Source organism: Limulus polyphemus, unplaced genomic scaffold (genome assembly GCF_000517525.1).
Source record: "Limulus polyphemus unplaced genomic scaffold, Limulus_polyphemus-2.1.2 Scaffold72, whole genome shotgun sequence".
Lineage (NCBI taxonomy): Eukaryota > Metazoa > Arthropoda > Merostomata > Xiphosura > Limulidae > Limulus > Limulus polyphemus.
The window spans coordinates 906871-913451 of NW_013665682.1; the positions used below are offsets into that span (position 1 = coordinate 906871).

Consider the following 6581-nt stretch of genomic DNA (forward strand, 5'->3'; position numbering starts at 1 on the left):
TTAAGTGTGATGATTTGGGGAGCCGTTTGGGTTGATGGGAGATCGAGCTTAGTGGAGTGCGTTGGCAACATAAATTTTGCGAAATATGTCAAAAGATTGGAAGAAGGACTCTTGCCACTTTATTCCTCGGGTTTTGTGGACAAGAACACAACGTTGTTCCAGGAAGATGGAGCACTGTGTCACACTGCTAGAAACACCCAAAAGTGGCAGGAAGAAAATGATATCCAGAAGTTGCCCTGGCCGAGCTAATCTCCTGACATGAACCCTGTCGAAAACCTCTGGGCCATACTCGACCAGCAAGTCAAGAAACAACCAAAAAAACAACTTTGGAGAGCAATCTACTCCAAGTTTTGAAGCAAAAGTGGGTGAAAACCCACAATCTAAAATTGATGAGATGATTCTCACGATGCCCCAAAGGATCAACGAACTCCATGAAGTGAAAGGAAGATCTACTAGATATTAATTAAATTGTAAATATATCAATTCATGTGAATATGACTGAAAAGGTGGTGTCTATTTACTTGTGACCACTCTGTGTATTTGTAATGCAACATATTCATGATATTCCTAATGTATTTGTAATGTAACATATCCATGATAGTACTAATGTATTTGTAATGCAACATATTCATGATATTACTAATGTATTTGTAATGCAACATATCCATGATATTACTAATGTATTTGTAATGCAACATATCCATGATATTACTAATGTATTTGTAATGCAACATATCCATGATATTACTAATGTATTTGTAATGCAACATATCCATGATATTACTAATGTATTTGTAATGCAACATATCCATGATATTACTAATGTATTTGTAATTCAACATATTCATGATATTACTAATGTATTTGTAATGCAACATATCCATGATATTACTAATGAATTTGTAATGCAACATATCCATGATATTGCTAATGTATTTATAATGCAACATATTCATGATATTACTCATGTATTTGCAATAAGACAAATCTAACATCACATGCTGGTGGATGTAACAAAAATGACAAATAAGTCTATCCCGAGCATTAGTTGTCTATCCTGAGAATTATAATGGTGTTCTGTCACTCCACATTGAAAAAATAAAGAGTACCTGCTAATAAAATAAAAATTGTTAAATGTATTATTGTGTACCTTTGAATATATTTACATTTTACTATTTGGAAATATTTGACAACATTTTCCTCAATATTGAAAAAAGGTATAAAAACCAAATACTATTGGAATGCCAGCACAAAGTTCAGGTACAAACATTACTGGGATTGTACTGGCTTGTGTAAAAACTGAGAAAAGCAACCAAACAACTAGGCTAATTGTGGGGAGTAATACAGGACATTTGGAACAATATTCTACTATTGTTCATTGATAAACTGTATGGCAGCATGAAAACAAGGTTTAATATTCTGTGAAAGATAAAGGACTCACATAAAAATACCAATTCTTTATACAATTTACTTACTTGTATTTTCTATGATAGTGTTGTGTATCATTAATAAATGCCTCATTACTTGTTTGTTTATTGCTTGTGTATTGCCATAACTATTTTCTTAATGTAAATGTTTTGAATATTAAGTTACTAACTTGTAGTTTCATGTGAGATCAACTTTTTGAATTGTTGTTAACCCTATCATGGAACTGTTGTGGCTAGTAATGAGACCAGATGAATTACTATGGTCATAACATAATATCCTAATAACGTTTGGCTTACAAAAAAAAAAGGCTTTTTATTAACTTGTGAGCTTTTGCTCAAAAGTCTTGACTGAAACATTATGAAAGACCAATAACATTTGATATAACAAAACAAAGGCTTTTGTTCCCATGATATGTTAGTTGAGAGAAGTGACACACAAGAAAATACACATTTTATTGTGTAAGAATAGTATGGAATATGGCAATCAATCAGCAGACAGTTGAGTTTAAATTTTATGTTATTCATATCTATGATACTCATAAAGTTAATATCCTTTCACAGCAATGATAGTACTTTCTAGTTTTTCTTATTTTGTTTAATGTGCAATTAAAACATAAATTTCTGTGATTTTTACAAAAGAAATAATTGCATACTTTACTCATTGTCTCTTGTTTATGATCATTTTTATTACAAAAGTTTTCAGTATTTCTTTTAGCATTTGTTCATGTTTCGTAAATGTAGTTTAGTTGAGAAAAGTGGACAGACTGTGTATATACTCATTACAATGTGAATTTTATAGCTAGTACAGTAGATGCAGTACTCTTTGTCTTAGCTCTTGCGTGATATGTTTGTGATTTGATAAAATTGGAGTGAAATTATCTGCTCTCTTTGTGGAAGTTAAAGATAACCAAAATGAGAACTGAGATATACCAAGAATGAAACCTATTTGTTTATAGATGTTCAGTAGGGAGAGAAGATAAAAGTTGTTAAACTTTAGGAGTTTGTTTTGGTAGATAATAACGTACACTATGCTGTTATATAGGTGGTTGCATTTAGTGTAAATACTTTAAAAATATTGAAATCATATTTGAAGAAATTAAAGAATTGTATTGTTAAATGTTATCCATTTTTTGAAAATGTTAATAGATCGGAATTTATTTGCGATTTTTATTTTTAGAATGAATATCTGAGTAGCAGTCGAGAAGTCATCTTTAAAATAGCTGTGTGCTGCATCAGAGGTAAATTGAATGAACAGATGTAGAAGAGATTAAATTTTGGTGAATATTCAAGCTGTACAAGAAAAGAGATTGTGTCTGAAAGAAGGAAACCAGAAAGAAAAGAAAAGAAATTTTATCATCATTACATCATCCTGCACATTTGCATTGTGTGGTAGTTAAAAGATTTAAAAATGATTTTCACCCTTGACATCATCAGATTTTTTGTTTCTCACTTACTAGTGTTGCAAACTACAGGAATATTAGATGATATTTTTAACAACTAGTTGTTGTTTGTGCTAAGTTTGGAAAATATCAGTAGAACAGCTGATAAGATATGTGTAAATTTATATTATCTATAAAATCATTAGCATCACATAATAAGTGTTGGACTACATTATTGCAAGGAATAATATTATTTTTTTATGTTACTGATACATACTCAAATGTTTATTTTCAAATATGATGACATATTTGGTCATGATTGTTGTTTATATTTAAGAAGTATCAAAAAGAAATTATTTAGAATTGACTTGCAAAATCTTAATTGTTATTTACATCTTTTGCTTCAAATATGCACAGTTCAGTGTACAATACAGAATGTTGTTATATTAAAAATAGATGTGAATAGCTTGTCGATTATTTTATTAATATTTCTGATAAATAACTAAAATATTTTGTTGATGCATATAAATAGTATATTGCTTGTTTAATTATGTAAGGAAGTACTTTATAAATTATTTCAAAATTTTAGTGTCTGTTGGTTATTGTAGCAGTTTGAAATTATGCAGACTTGGTTCAATCATGACGTGAAGAATAAAAAGACTAGAAGATAAATACAGTGTTTATATAAATTTGTCATTCAGGTGTTAATTAACTAAATCAATTATGAAGTGATTGTCTCATTACTGTAAAATGTGATCCTACTGATGTAGCTTTTTTAGCTTGAGAAAATTACATTTCTATCATTCTGTTTTCTAGCAACTTGTGATTATGGTTATGTAAAAAACAAATAGCTACCTCTGTTGAAGTGTGAGCAAGATGTATTTTCAATGGACAGTTCTGAATTTTAGCAAGGATGCCAGAATAAGAAATAAATGTAATTTGCCACAATTAATTTTCTGTCATAATAGAATGAAGAAAACATTCAAAATATGGTGTTTGGGACTGTGATATGTACATTAAATTCCATCCACTTACTGTTCATACTTTCCACAGTTTTGATTAAAAAAATAAAGACCTGTGAGGGTAGCCCTATATTTGTTAATGCTCTGGTATCTTAAAAAGAAAAAAGTTTCTTATTCCTTTTTCCTTAATAGCTTTTATATCAGAATAGGTATTTGTAACAATCCTTATTGACTGATTTTATGGGAGAAATTTTATTAAGGGTAATTAACGGACAGTAAGTTCACTAAAACTATTACAAAACAGATACAAAATGTCTTACTTTTTATGATTTCATACTTTATCAGAAATGCAAAAGTTGTGTTGTATTTCAAAAGTAATATAGCAAAGCATTATTGTAATTCTTTTCCTAAGTTTTATTAGTTCCAGTTTTGTTTACTATTAAATATTTATGATTTTTAAAGTCTGAAATTTTAAGATGTAACACATTATATTGTTTTTAATAATTTTCTTGAATATTATTGAACACTTCATAATCATATAATTAGTTGCTCTTCATTCAAGTGTGTAATAAAGAATCTGTTACTTATTTCTAAATAAAAATTATTATATCTTTATTTATTTTACAAATTACATAAAATTAAATCATTTTTTATACTTTTCTATAGGTCTGTAAGGTAAAGCAAATCTTGGGTTCTCAGTTGGGGCTCCACAGATTCCATGGATGGTTTACAAGGAGCTATGAAAGGGCCTTTGAGAACAGAGTAATTTTCATATTTATAATTTAAGGTTGTAGTTTAGTCTCTAATGTTTTCACTAGATCTACATTGAGTTTATTCCATGATGTGTAGCCCCTGGTGAGATCAATGGTAAATTTCAGGACTTTGATACCTCACAGTGGACAGGTGCAGATAGGCCATGTCTAATGAATCTAAGTTTCAAATGGACAGCAACTGCCTGTTGTAGAAACCTACAAATGTAGAGGATGACTTTTCAAAAGTCTTCCGCCTTTCGTCTTCAGGTCAGTGTGGAGAGTAGACCATTGTGTAGCTTTGTGCTAAAAAACAAATAAACCATTACACGTAAAGACTTCATTCATGTCAGGTGAGCTGAATATGGCCTCATGGTTTATCATGCTGGACTGTGAATACTATGGTCCATGGTGGTTCATCCTCCATTACTGGAAGAAAAAACCACACTCCAGAATTTGAGGACAATTGGTGCTTTATAAGAGTGATGGTCAGATCATATTATTTGATAGTATGTTTAATAGCTCAAAAATTGGTGGTGGGTGCTGTTGACAAGGTGTCTTCTGTTTCGTTTATCACTTCAAAATTAGGAATGAAGTCCTGCAGAAATAACGAAAGCAGGCAAACGAATGGTTAAGTTAGACCAAGATTGGCAAGGACTTTACTTACATTGAAAAGTTCTGCAGAACTCGGAAGGTTGAGAACCAATGAAGTAAAAAAGATATTGAAGAAAATGTTATCTAAATGTTACTTAACATACTGCATTTTTTGTTTCTTGAACTAGTATTTTTATTACATTAAAATAAATATAAAAATTTAAACAAAATAAATAACCTTTTGGTTTTGAAGTCAAAAAGAATTTTTGTTGTTTAAATTGTGTCTTAGACCATGTATTCAGACTATCCTTCATATATTATAGAAGCTGTCAGGTCCAGCTCCTCTCTCTCTTGAGGGGAGGAGGGTATTGGAGCTTTTATAAGACCACCATACAGTGATACAATTTTTTAAACTGCCAGGGAGAATGAACTTGGGTGGGCTAGAGTGAAATTTGGGAGTGCATGCCCACCCTAGCATTGGCTCTGGCAGCTCTTCTAGAAAGTACAGATGTTAGGTAATTACCGTACAGAAATATGTAGGTGACTTCATAAAGGCGTTGCTGCCAAGATTTCCTGAATACTAAAAGGTATGAACCTGTAAGTTTTCAATATGATTTATGAAATTAATAATGACCTTGTAGGTCATATAATGAGCCTAAAATACAAAGTAGGTTTGTTACAGAAATATAATAAACTGCATAGATCTCTGTCTGCTGATACCCAGTAACTCCATTCTAAATAAGGAGTAACTCTTAGGTTCTGAGTTGTACTCCATCATTTCTGTGAAAGAACTGTTTTCGGGGACTTCTTTAGTGTCTGGAGCCACTTGACAGGATGTGATATGTCTCCCAAGAACATCCAATATATTCTTGATGATGATATTAAAAGTCTGGTGAGTATGAAGACTACTACACTCAGTCAATTTCTGTTTCTTCAAAAAATTTGTTGACTAGTTTAATATGAAGTCCAGTCCAACTTTACCAACATATGGTAACACAAAGGGTTGTAAGATGTGGTCCCTATAATGATACCATTGTACAGGATTTAGGGTCTGTATGTTCAACAATATTTATTCCTGCTAGTATCAAATTTCCTTAACCACCACATGCATCACGTTCATTTATCAAATATTGTGTGGATCAGGTTCCAGAGCTTCTGCAAATGAACAAAAGCCTATTATCTTGCTCAAGTGAGAAGTGAAACTCATCTGCAAAACAAATATTGCTCCATTGCAGCCTGGTTGTTTTGTACGTATCTGTGATTAGAATTCATTCCCGGTATTTGGCATCCATATGCATCTATGAACATCTGATTCAATCTTGAAGGCTGTATTCTGTGATTGCATCAAGATAGAATATACAGATAATGGATTTTTCTGCTTATGTTGTGAAGGATGGCCTGCCTTGTTCAAATGTTCCACATTTTTCTAATGATATTTGTGACATGTAGAACCAATTTGCAATAGCTTGC

At 31.3% G+C, this 6581-nt stretch overlaps 1 protein-coding gene across 1 annotated transcript in view; it reads left to right on the forward strand.

Annotated features, from left to right (window-relative positions):
• The window catches only part of LOC106466195 (core histone macro-H2A.1-like), a 21330-nt gene extending 17011 nt beyond the window's left edge, over nucleotides 1–4319 (forward strand). Inside the window, exon 9 of the mRNA XM_013926442.2 lies at nucleotides 2605–4319. The gene's annotated coding sequence lies outside the window, so the exon portion shown is untranslated. The remainder of the gene's footprint in view (nucleotides 1–2604) is intronic.
• The last annotated feature ends 2262 nt before the right edge of the window (nucleotides 4320–6581 follow it).